The sequence below is a fragment of the Ambystoma mexicanum genome, chromosome 6q, assembly GCF_040938575.1.
Source record: "Ambystoma mexicanum isolate Mex_15411 chromosome 6q, UKY_AmexF1_1, whole genome shotgun sequence".
NCBI classification, from domain to species: domain Eukaryota; kingdom Metazoa; phylum Chordata; class Amphibia; order Caudata; family Ambystomatidae; genus Ambystoma; species Ambystoma mexicanum.
Genome location: NC_090937.1, coordinates 863,706,419 through 863,719,436, shown reverse-complemented (window position 1 = coordinate 863,719,436; position 13,018 = coordinate 863,706,419). Strand labels below are relative to the sequence as shown.

The window sequence follows — 13,018 nt, the reverse complement described above, 5'->3', positions numbered from 1 at the left end:
ATTCAATGTGTACCATGCCTAGAAGCCAAGCACCCCTCCACCCCAGTACCAAAGCAGGGATGCCTAGCATGGTATCAAAAGGCTGACCATACACCTGTGTATTGACAGGCAGTGTTGACTGGAATCAACAGCTGGAAACTCCGGAGGCCGCCCACGTGTGAAGAAGACACAACAAGAGTTGGACAGAGTCATTGGCCATTGAACAGGCTGAGGCCTGTGAGCCACACAAATTGTCAGAGCCTAAACATGTGTGCAACGCAGGACTGAGGCACAGTTGACATGGGAAGGCTGATGAGATGGCAGGCAATGTATGTAACCAAGGACTTATATTACAGTGATCATCCAGTCAAGGACACATAGGGGCATGCGTGCAATGCACATGGAGCATGAATGGGCACGCATGTCCCTGCGGGACATCTGACCCATGCACAGTACAAGTGAGATACCCTGCATCGAGTACTAAGGCTGTACCACATGGCATATGTCTGGCAGATTCCACGCTGGAAGTTAGCATCTACACAGGACACATGAACAAGAAAGTACACATTGGCAAGATTGGAGCAGACCAGTGCAAAGGTGGAACTGGGGTGCAGAGTGGCGGAGGAGGGGCAAGGGAGCATGCCTACATGGAGTCCCGCATGCAGGCAGAGGAGACATGCATGACGGTAGCATTGCATTACTTACACATCAGAACCATGTACACGTCACATGTAGCAGCAATCATGCACAACACATCCCACAAGTGAAATGCACACGTCCTCAACAAACACGCATCAACACTCACTGGACTGGGCATCAAAGTCCAGCTTCTCTCCCACTCCTTCGACCAATTCAGGTGGTATGAACTCCGCAACGAGAGCCTCATGCGGAGTGAGTTCTTCCTAGAAAACAACAGGGAAGCTTATTCAGCTAAGGTGCTTGGTGCACAGTATTCATCCTTAAACCATTAACAGAGGAGTTCTTCCTCCTCTGGTGCAGGCCCACCGCCAGTCACCAGAGTCAAGTTGTAATTTGAGGCACGCTTGGCCTTAGTGCTGCGCTTGATGTCATTCCAACGCTTTTTGCACTCCTGCGCCGTGCGCACCTCATGGCCGAATGAACTGACATGTTCCGCAACATGCTTCCAGTGGGTGTCACGTTGGGCAGCCGTGGTCTGACTATTGGCACCCACTAGCATGTCACGGCTGTGGCCCGCATGTAGTCCACTAGGAAGTCCAGTTCCTGCTTACAGAAAGGCTTCTTCCTTGACGTGCAGGAGGTCGTGGCTGTGTGTGGGGTCCCAGCCTGTGCTGCAGTTGCAACCTTCCTCCTCTTGGACTGTGGCGCAGACCCTGGCTGGCTAATGCCGCCCTGACCAGCATGGCCAGTGGGTTCGGTGGATTGAGCCAAGGGAGTGGCAGGTGGAGGGATGACCAGAGGCCTGACTTGTGTCAGTGGCAGCTGGGTGCCCACTAATGGACCCTGCGCAGCAACATCAGCTGTGGCAGGGTGGTTGGCCGCAATGGTCCTGGTTGGCAGACTCACAACCGGGGTGCTGTTGGGTGCATCTGCCCCTGCACTTGCCAACACCCGGCTGTTCGGGGCAGCAGATGACATGACTGCCCCAGGGACACGTGTCTTGGTCTGAGCAGCCCGGCCTGCCCCTATGGTTTCCCCCCTGGCCTGTTGGAGATCTACCAAGGGCTCTTCAAGTGCCAACGCAGCCTGCGCTGGCAGACCCTGAGCCTGGGTAGCGGTGTCCACAGCTGCACCTGCAGCTACCACCACCCTTGGGCCCATGGCAGTCGATGGAACGGACTGCTGGGTCATATGGGTGCCAGTGCCAGATGCAGGAGCTGCATCCCCCGGAACATTGTGCTCAAGTGGCGCACCCCTGCCTCTTCCCCCTCTGTGGCTGCCCTGGACACCCTGGAGTCCCCCTACTCCCTGGTCACCAGGGCCACGTCCCCGACCACGCCCGCCACGAGGAGTACGCCCAGCTGAGGCGCCCCTCACCTTTGGTGGCCTCCCAACCATGGCACAGATGTAGTAGTGCTGGCACAGATAGAGTGATGCCAATGGGAGGTGTACACCACAATTGACCTGGGCAATTGGGGTGAAGGGGGTGGGAAGCAAGATGTTAACAGCCCCCCTGCACCTGCAAGGCTGTATGTGACCCCCGTGATGTGGTGACGGGTCACGCAACGCTCAGGCACCCCAAAACTGCAGTAAAACCGTGCAGGCAACCCTGCAGCCTACGTGCGTGGATTCAACCTCCCGCAGTACGCGGTGGCACCCAGTAACACGAATAACGCGTACGCGTGGGACACGCAGGCTACTGTGACATCGAAAATGGGTGCGATACACAGGGGCACCCGCAGTGAGAAAAATAGCGTGTGACTCACCGTCTGACTAGCACGATGCAGAAAAACACGCGTAGCCAATACCCCCGCCAAAAGAAGAGATAGGTCCTTCATAGCTGTGAAGTTGTGATGGCGCGCGAAACAACAGGAAGCAGCAACACACGTCGGTCTCCACGAAAGGCACGTACAGCGAACTGCTGGGCCCGCTCACCTTTAACCCGTGCTGAGGGAAACGCACACGCACGTCACGTCACTTACGCGCATAGGCCCTTTCCTCGTATTACACGCGGACGTGCAGTTTCCACGCGCGCTTACGCGCATGGCCCTTTCCTCGTACTACACGTGGACGTGCAGTTTCCACGCGCGCTGAAATGCGCATGCACGTCTGTACGCGTCACGTCACAGGGGCGCTTGCGCTTGAGGGGCCTTCTGTCCAATGAAAATGCGCATGCGTGCAGACGCGCTTACGCGCTAAGGGCCTTTCCTCGAATTACACGCTGACGTGCAGATTTTTCACGTGCCAAATCACTCCGTATCAAGCTGGCCACGCGTATGCACACGGAAGACCACGCTCCTGCCCAGAAGGCCAAACTACTGCCCCCCAGAGCCCCGAGCACGCCCCCACCTGCCATCTGCTGTTGCCTGACTGCCTGCTGCCCACGTGCACTGCCATTTTCTGCCTGCACATCAGCCAGGGGTGCTGTTGCTGTGACCACCCCTGCTGGAACCGAAGACTCCCGACTGGGATTCCATCGCTCCACAGTCCAGCCCCAGGACCCAGTTGCCCACCCACTCCTGCCTCTGGGGTTGTCATGTCGGGGCAAACACCATCTGTGACCACTGACAACCTCCGGCCAGAGAGGCAGAGGGGCACCAGCTTCAGTGCCACCGAAGTTGGTGTCCTGGTGGAGCAAGTCCTGGGGCAGTATGATGCCCTCTTCGGAAGTTCCCGCGCCGACAAGGAAGGACGGACTCGGATCTGGACTGACATCGTGACTGCCATCAACGCGGAGGGGGTGGCAGTCCGCAACTTACAACATGTCAGGAAGCGCTGGGAGGACTTCAGGTCCAGGACCCTGAACAAGGCCCAGCGCGCCTCTTGAAGGCAGCGGATGCCAAGGGGCGCCGGGGCCACTTGTCGGAAGAACAGATTAGGGTCCTGGAACGCATATCCCCAGCGCTCCACGTCCAGGTCCTAGAGAAGCAGACCCGTCTGGAGTCGAGCGGTGAGTGTACATGCATCCTGATTGTGAGCAGTGCGTGTGGTGATTATTCAGTATTGTGCAGGTTGCACATCTGTTTGTATGGGGTCGAGTATGGGTGGGGGTGTACAGGGCCGTGGGGCTGACACATGCGAGGGCTGTGATGTGTGAGACATGGATGGTGCTTGTGTGTGTAGGCTTGCATGCCAAATGCAGTTGTGTGGGCACACATGTTTGGATGAATGTGTATGTAAGTAGACATGTCCGTGATGTCACGCATGCATGTTGTTTTCGGCTGCATGTATCAGCACTGTGTACATGTGCATGTGTGTGTATTTGACAAGGGTGCAACAGTGATGCAACATGGATGCATGTGACAGCGGTATGTGGAAGCCTGATTGGCAGATGTGACATGGATGCCCGTCTGAACAGTGCGACACTTGGCAGAGGTGTACACATGCATGCAAGTGTGGTGGTGTGTGTACATGTGTGGTGCACTTCCTGTGTTGCATGTGCTCACCTTTGGCTGCTCATGCTGTTGTATGTGTATGGGTGGTGGTGGCAGTTGCGATACGGCTGTGGTATGGCTAATGTGTGCGAGTTGTAATGACATATGTGTTGGGGATTGTGATGTCATGTCTGAGGTTTGCCAATGCCACTCATGTACAACTGTCATGTGTGTATGTGTCCATTGTACAGTGCCCTGATGCCTGTGTTTTGTTTCTCCCTGTCTGCAGCGTCAACTGATGAAGAGGGCGGAGAAGGTGCTGTGGAGCACAGCGGCGGGGATCCCACCGCCAGCCGTAGACGCAAGGCTCCCCTCCCAGGTTGTCATCTCGTCGGGGAGTGAGGAGTGTGGTGCCGCGTCCCAGGCTGCAGCTGCCGAGGGGAGGTCCAAGAGGCGGAGGTTGGAGTTGGACTCCTCGGCAGCAGAAGGGGCAGCTGGGACCCCACAGGGCCCAACAGGGGAAGATGGCACGGAGTCATCCAGGTTGTTGGGGGGTTTGGTGGAGGAGGAGGCCGTGAAAGCACCACAGACGGGGTCTGGAGGTGGGGTTCCCACTGGTGCTAGTGGTGCAGTGCAGGACCAGGGACAGGAGGCAGCACAGGCCGCCGTGGAGGTGCCTGTGTGCAATCCTGTCCCCGATCCTGTCCCTGCATCATCTTGCACCAGCAGGGATGCCTACGTCCAGACCCGTTTTCAGGCAGGGGATGAGCTCACGTCAACTGGCCTTCCTCTGCCTGCGGACGTGGCTATCCAGGTCCGGGTTGAGCCTGTCCTGGCTGGTGTGGCGTTGCGTCAACGGGCCATGCGAGGTGACCTGCAGTCTTTTCATGGAGAGACTGCACGTCATCTCAAATGGCTCGTTGACCACGTCAGCCTGCTGGGACAGGTCACCCAGGCCGGATCCCTCCGTCTGATGGGGCTTGCTCCGACGCCCTCCTCAACTGGACCCCCTATGCGCCCGTCGTCCTCTGTGCCATCTTCCCACCCATCAGTCACCTGGGTGCCCTGTGGTGCTGCCTCTGACGGTGCGGCCAGGCTGGTGGAGGAGGCATCCCTGCCACAGTCGGGAGTCTGACGTCCAGCAGGGGTGGCCACATCTATGACTGCACCCCAGCCGGCAGAAGATGTGCAGGCAGCAGGAGGCAGTGCACGGGCAGAGGCAGAGCAGCAGCAGCAACATGGTGGGAGCCATGAAGGCTCGGGGCCTTCGACATCGGAGGGGCAGGCATCGGCCGGAGGGCAGGAGGACCCAGGACAGAGAGTGTCTTCCATGTGGCAGCGGTTGGGCCACGCCATAGATGCGGAGCGGCAGCGGGCGGAAGAGGCACGGCTCACAATGGTCAGGGCGGAGATCTCCATGCGGAGAGCCCTGAGGTGGGCCAAGTGCCTCGAGGCAATCCGCAGGGGTTTGGAGGTGGACACGGCGACGGCCCTGCGGACCCTCGGGGCCATGGAGGAGGACCGCCTCCGGGACATTGAGGAGGAGTTCGATGATGCCCTGGCCCGTAACATCCACAAGTGAGCCGTGAAACTAGCCCGCTGCCCTTGTACATAGTTTCTAGGTAGTGTTAGGTTTCATTTTTGTTTTTATTTTATTTGGACCTTTCGGACATTGGCCACATTTTTGTATATAGCTTTTTTTATTAGTTAGTGTAGTTAGATAGGTTTCCTTTATTTTGTTGGGATAATGGACCCTGGATTGTTCCCATGTACATAGTTGACAGTTGGATTGTATTTTATTTTTCTATTTTTGACCATGGAGCAATGGCTTTCTTTTTCATTTCCCATTTGATTTTGTTTTGTGGACATCGACTTTAGACATTACTTTGGATTTTTATTTTTGGTTTTGCTTTTTTTGACGGACATGCTTCTTTTCATTTTTGTACATTCACGTTTCTGTTTCTTCTTTTTTTATTCTATTGATGTTTCCTTTAATACATATTTGTTTTGGTGAACTTCAATGTGTGGTATCTCATTGGTTTCATGCATTTCATGATATGTGTTTTGAGATTCACTGACACCCATTGAGTGTATGTGAGGGAAATGTGTTTGTTTCAGAACTTGCAATTGGTGTTCTGTGATGTAATTGCAAATTATGAGTGGGTGGTTGCAATACTCGGGTGGGTGTTTTGCATTTGGAGGCTGACCATAGGGACCAGGGATCAAGATTGTGATGACATGTTGGCTGGGGAACATGAGTTGCACGTGGGTGGGGGCCTGCTGGCAGGTGCCCCACAGTGCTCGGGGGGTGGGGGTGGTGGGGAACATGAGTGGGACATGGGTGGGGGCCTGCTGGCAGGTGCCCCACAGTGCTGGGGGGTGGGGATGGTGGGGAACATGAGTTGGACATGGGTGGGGGCCTGCTGGCAGGTGCCCCACAGTGCTGGAGTGCTGGGGGGTGGGGGTGGTGGGGAACATGAGTTGGACATGGGGGAGCCTGGTGGAGGCTGCCCCTGCACTGCTGGGGGTGGGGGTGGTGTGAGACATGGGTGTGGGCCTGGTGGATGCTGCCCCTGGTGGCTGGGGGGTGGGGGTGGTGGGAGACATGGGTGGGTGCCTGGTGGAGGCTGCCCCTGGTGGCTGGCTGGTGGGGGTGGTGGGGAACATGAGTTGGACATGGGTGGGGGCCTGCTGGCAGGTGCCCCACAGTGCTGGGGGGTGGGGGTGGTGGGGAACATGAGTTGGACATGGGTGGGGGCCTGCTGGCAGGTGCCCCACAGTGCTGGGGGGTGGGGGTGGTGGGAGACATGGGTGTGGGCCTGGTGGATGCTGCCCCTGGTGGCTGGGGGGTGGGGGTGGTGGGAGACATGGGTGGGGGCCTGGTGGTGGGTGCCCCTGCACTGCTGGGGGGTGGGGGTGGTGGGAGACATGGGGTTGGGCCTGGTGGATGCTGCCCCTGGTGGCTGGGGGGTGGGGGTGGTGGGAGACATGGGTGGGGGCCTGGTGGTGGGTGCCCCTGCACTGATGGTGGTTGGGGGTGGTGGGAGACATGGGGGGGCCTGGTGGAGGCTGCCCCTGCACTGCTGGGGGGTGGGGGTGGTGTGAGACATGGGGGGGGGGCTGGTGGAGGCTGCCCCTGGTGGCTGGTGGGTAGGGGTGGTGGGGAACATGAGTTGGACATGGGTGGGGGCCTGCTGGCAGGTGCCCCACAGTTCTGGGGGGTGGGGGTGGTGGGGAACATGAGTTGGACATGGGTGGGGGCCTGCTGGCAGGTGCCCCACAGTGCTGGGGGGTGGGGGTGGTGGGGAACATGAGTTGGACATGGGTGGGGGCCTGCTGGCAGGTGCCCCACAGTGCTGGGGGGTGGGGGTGGTGGGGAACATGAGTTGGACATGGGTGGGGCCTGCTGGCAGGTGCCCCACAGTGCTGGGCGGTGGGGGTGGTGGGAGACATGGGTGTGGGCCTGGAGGATGCAGCCCCTGGTGGCTGGGGGTGGGGGTGGTGGGAGACATGTGTGAGGGCCTGGTGGTGGGTGCCCCTGCACTGCTGGGGGGTGGGGGTGGTGGGAGACATGGGGGGGGCTGGTGGAGGCTGCCCCTGCACTGCTGGGGGGTGGGGGTGGTGGGGAACATGAGTTGGACATGGGTGGGGACCTGCTTGCAGGTGCCCCACAGTGCTGGTGGGTGGGGTGGTGGGGAACATGAGTTGGACATGGGTGGGGGCCTGCTGGCAGGTGCCCCACAGTGCTGGGGGGTGGGGGTGGTGGGGAACATGAGTTGGACATGGGTGGGGGCCTGCTGGCAGGTGCCCCACAGTGCTGGGGGGTGGGGGTGGTGGGGAACATGAGTTGGACATGGGTGGGCCTGGTGGAGGCTGCCCCTGCACTGCTGGGGGGTGGGGGTGGTGTGAGACATGGGTGTGGGCCTGGTGGATGCTGCCCCTGGTGGCTGGGGGGTGGGGGTGGTGGGAGACATGGGTGGGTGCCTGGTGGAGGCTGCCCCTGGTGGCTGGGGGGTGGGGGTGGTGGGGAACATGAGTTGGACATGGGTGGGGGCCTGCTGGCAGGTGCCCCACAGTGCTGGGGGTGGGGGTGGTGGGGAACATGAGTTGGACATGAGTGGGGGCCTGCTGGCAGATGCCCTTGGTGACTTGGGGGTGGGGGTGGTGGGAGACATGGGTGGGGGCCTGGTGGAGGCTGCCCCTGGTGGCTGGCGGTACAGGGGGACATGCGTTGGGGGGGAGTAGTGCAAGTTGACATGTGGGTTGGCTGGTGGGCATGGCCATGGTGGGTGGGGTGCCTGCATGACATGCTGGGTAAGCCCCTGTGGTGTGAGCCACCTGCAGGGGCCGTGGAGGGTGTAGAAGGAACACCTGGGAGGACCCACATGTGCAATTCACGTGCGCTGCTCCCCGCGCACCCCTGTAATACACGTACCCTGTTGATATCGCGCACACCTGTAATACACGTACCCTGATGGAATTGCGTGTGTAACTTCCCGCGAACCCCCGGAATACACGTACCCCGCTCAATCGCGTGTGTAACTTCCCACGCAACCCCGAAATACACGTGCCCCGCTCGCACAATTGCTGTATGTTGCCACTTTTGTAATGCACAGGGACGCTACCGCCTGCCTTCGTGTGGCGGACGTGTATCGGCTTGTGCGTGTCTTTCGCTGTGCGTGGCTTTGCCCTATTCGATTCCATGAATACGTGTGGTTCGGGGGCGTGTGGGCGTTCCGTCTGCTTCCCTGCAGTACATCCCCAGTTACGCCCTTGTTTTCGCGAGTTGTTCCCCATTCCGCGCATTACGCTCCGTGTTCCGCCCACTTTCTAGTGTATGCGCCGAGGTTGTGCGCTTTCACTGTGCGCGTCGCGCACGTCTTTCGGGATGTTGCAGTGACGTGTGCGCCATGCACGGGTTTGGCGCACATCCCGAGGTAAACACGCGCAGGGACTTCCATGAATCGCACGTGTGTGCCTGTTTTTTCCGCTTGCGCCTGCTTGCGCCTGCTTGCACCTGCTTGCGCGAAGATTTTCGGCGCACGTTTGTTCCATGAATCGGCCCCTAAATGTTGATGCCACCTTAGGAGGTTAATCCTAATGAAGATGCCCATTCCCACTTGATGGCCATGCAGTCATTGCTGTTGCCGGTAAGACAAAATATTTTACGAAGCCAGTCTTTCATAATGGTGGGGTTCAATTAGGTTTAATGGGCATAGACCTCAGCCATGAGGTAACATCGATTAGCAACTGGGCTTGAGCTTGACGGAACTAACTTTTGAGTCTGATTCTAGCCTTCTGTGCAACAAACAGTTGCAATCATAACAACTGGAGATATGAATGAGTTTGACAGGAATTAAACATAGAGTCCTCAAAGGGGTCTTGCAGCTCTGTGCCCTGCCATTCGTAGTATCCCTGATGGTTGTAGGGGCCACTGAGTACAAATTAATCTTTAGGTGCACATTTGAGTAGCTTCAGGTAATTGTATTCTGTCTCTCTGAGGCTTCCTGGAGAATTTTATTTAGCTTCTTGAGGTGACGGTTTCAAAGCAGCCCTTCCCACAGATGACCAGGAGCTTCCAGTACAAAAGGAACGTTTTGTATTGTTGCAGTGCAGAAAATGTAAGCCCCAAGGGTTACACAGGACTCCATTAAATTAGGAAACATGCATCGGCACACCCTCTTTCATAGCCAACCTCTGTCCAACTGTCATCCATGGAACATTCAGGAGGCAGCACTCACATCACTTTCCACTTTCAGAACTATCATGACATCCCATTCATGCAAAGCAGACAAGGCAGGAATGAAGAACTTTACAACAGGGACAAAACAGTAAAACCACCTCCTTAGCTTGATGGGTGGAGAACATGATTGCTACTTGTGGTAAATTTTGTCCATCTTCAAGCTTGTGTCCTGATGCTCAGGGGATACTTGGATATTGTGTTTAAACACATCTTAAACTGCCATAATAAACAAACTTGTGAACAATAGATACATTAAACCCTTATAGAAATTGTACATCAAACAATGCATTCTGATTCTGTGCACCCTGGGAGTGACAACATCGGTGTCCACTTTGTCTATATAATTGTATGTCCAACTGGAATTTTTTTCTGCAAACATATTTGTTAACATAGCCTCACAGCCACAACTGCCTGAGTGCCAATAGCTATAGTACACATAACATGTTTCTCCCTCTGACACACCTAGGAGTGTCAAACAACTCTCTTAAGAGTGCCAGAGGGAGAGAAATGTAAAAATTGCTTCTTCGTTTGTATATCTAATGCAGTGATCCATAATCCCTTGGGAATGGATCATGCTGCATTATGGAGCTGTGTGCAGTAATTCACTTTTGTACAAATCATCTCGTATGATTTCTAAATGTGTGGAGGTGGGATACGTCTAACTTTGTTCCAATTCAATAACATGCTTTTACCTACCGCAAAGTAATTCGGTACCACCACATATGTTCCAACAGACACAAGACAATCAACTTTCCATACTCCCCACAACCTTCTGCAAAAGGTTCAGTCAGCCAGAATAATTGACAAGGAATTTGATTGTGCATAGAAAATACTCAGAGACAACCAGCTACAATACAGAGACAGGTGACGTACAGAATCAATACCTAACCATTACTAAGACAACTAAAAAGGATTGCTAAGGACCTACAACCCATATTTTGCAGGGATGAGTGTGATGCTGGAAATGCATCGGAGGGAAAGGGCCTCCGTATCCGTGTCCTTTACTGCTTTCTTATCGTCCTTTACTGCTTTTTTATTGTGTGTTCTGTTGTGTTTTCCATGCAGGAGTTCATGTGGGGCTACTGGCGGCGCAGCTCTCTCTTTTGGTTAGATGTACAGACCCATGGGATACCCTTATGGCACCCATGGGTGGGGGGTGAAACCCTGTGACCCTAGTGTATGTTTTTGGGCACCTGTGTGTGGCCCACAGATCAGGGTATGAGCTGGTGGCAGCTCCATGCTGAATTTGACAGGTGCTCTGAGTATCCTTCATTTTGGGATACCCAGGCCCTGCCATTGGAATCAATAGATTTCTGATAGGAAACAAGATGGCCTTGTTTTCCCAAAGTCCTGGGAAGCCCTGACTCTGTCCCTTCCCACTGACTGGCTGTTGGGTGGAAGTTCCATATATGGTGTTGTTTTGAAGTCCAGGCTAGACTGGCTGGAGCCTTCCCAGTGACTGGATGTTGTGGGTACACCCTCAATGCACTATGCACCTAATTGGCTGCCTGCCTGCATGAATGCCCTTCTGACCGATTGGTTGCCTGAGTGTGACCCAGCAGAATGAATGGGGGATCAACTAGTATATTTGGGGGCCTCTCACTGCTAGAATGCGTGTTCAGAAGCTGAAGAGAAACTGGAGTTGAAACTGAAGCTTAACCTTGAAGCCCAGCTGGAAGAGGAGAATTGCTGTTGCTCTTCTTCATCAATCTGAAAGCTGCTGTGTCTCCAAGGACTGACCCAGAGAGGACCTGGAAAGGCACCCTCTTCCCGAGCTACGAGGGACCATGATGCACCAGCTGATCTTTGCCAAAGATCCCTGGTAGACTGACCTATGACAGGCTGCCGACCGGAGACGGGGACTGCTGCGGAATCACAAGGAGAAGCGCTCAAACACTGTTGTTCACCAACGTCGACGACCACCGTCGCCGCCCGGAGCCGCCGTTCTCCCTTTGCCTAAGTAACATTCGATCCAAGGACGCTCCCGCCTGCACCGTTGACCGTTTTGTCCCGCCAGAGAAAGGAATTTATATCCTACTCTAACCTACTCTAACCTTTACCTTCATATCCAGCCCTTAGTTACATACGCTAAGAAGCCTCCATCCACAGAAGGCGGAATCACATCCCGCGCAGGAACGTCTCGGGGAGACAACGCTCTCTAGCAGCTCTCCATAGGGTTCTATTCCCCATGAGGGTTTCCCTGCGGACCTCCCAGGGATCAAGCCTTTGTGCCGGACTCCGGAGGGGTTTTCAGGGGATTCCTAATTACTGCAGGGAAGGTCACAGAGAGATTCATTTCTGGATATCACAAGTCCACAGGACATTTCCCTCCGTTAACTCAGTTCAGGTAGGTGATTTTCTGTTTTCCTTCTCTGTTCACCTGGAGCAAATTCCATTTATGTTCAACAAAGTATAACAGTTGACAGTTAGCAACGCCCAAAAGAGTAGTTAGATGTTTGCTGACTAGCTCCAGTTGATTAGAGTCGGTTCCAGAGAACACCTAAAAATGGATCCTCAGCAACAGCAGATCCAGCAGCTAATAGCTGTGGTACAATCATTAACAACTGAGGTTCAACAACTTCAGCAGGAGAATAACACCCTGCGACAGCACCAACAGCAGGCAGCCCAGCAGGCCGCCGAGCAGGCTACAGCCTCTCGCATACCCCATTGCTCAGAGGTTCCTCCTGGTCCTTTACCAGGTGGTCAGTTTGATGGTAACCCACATAAGGTCAAAGAATTCCTAGACTCTTGTGCCGTGCAGTTTACGTTCAAGGGGGCATTTTTCCATACCGATCGAGACGCGTGACTTACATGGTTCCACAAATGACAGGGCCAGCCTTCGCCTGGGCAACTCCTTTGATTACCAGCAATAATCCCATTCTGGACTCTCATACGGCCTTCTGTAACAGCATTCACACCATGTTCGGCCGACAAGAGATCCGGGTGGCTTCACAAGAGCACCTCCTTGAATTCAAACAAGGAAATCTAGATATACTCACCTATATTACCAAATTTAAGCAGATGGCGAGTGAGACCACCTGGTCCGATGATGCACAGGTTACGATCTTTAGGAGAGGGCTATCAGATGACCTTAAGGACGAAGTGTCCAGAGTACCACGTCCCACCAACCTTACTGCTCTAGTTCTGCAGTTAGATTACCATATGAAGGAGAGACTGTCTGAAAGGAGAAGAGGCCGGGCTCCTCGATTCTCCTCCAACTTTCCTCCCTTGCCCAGGACTCAGGCTACAGACAAACCTATGCAGTTGGGGTCAATTTCAAGAG

At 55.3% G+C, this 13,018-nt stretch overlaps 1 protein-coding gene across 1 annotated transcript in view; it reads left to right on the top strand.

Annotated features, from left to right (window-relative positions):
• SPOCK3 (SPARC (osteonectin), cwcv and kazal like domains proteoglycan 3) overlaps window positions 1-13,018 on the top strand; it is a 1,387,609-nt gene that overhangs the window by 801,630 nt on the left and 572,961 nt on the right. The gene's annotated exons all lie outside the window — the stretch shown is intronic.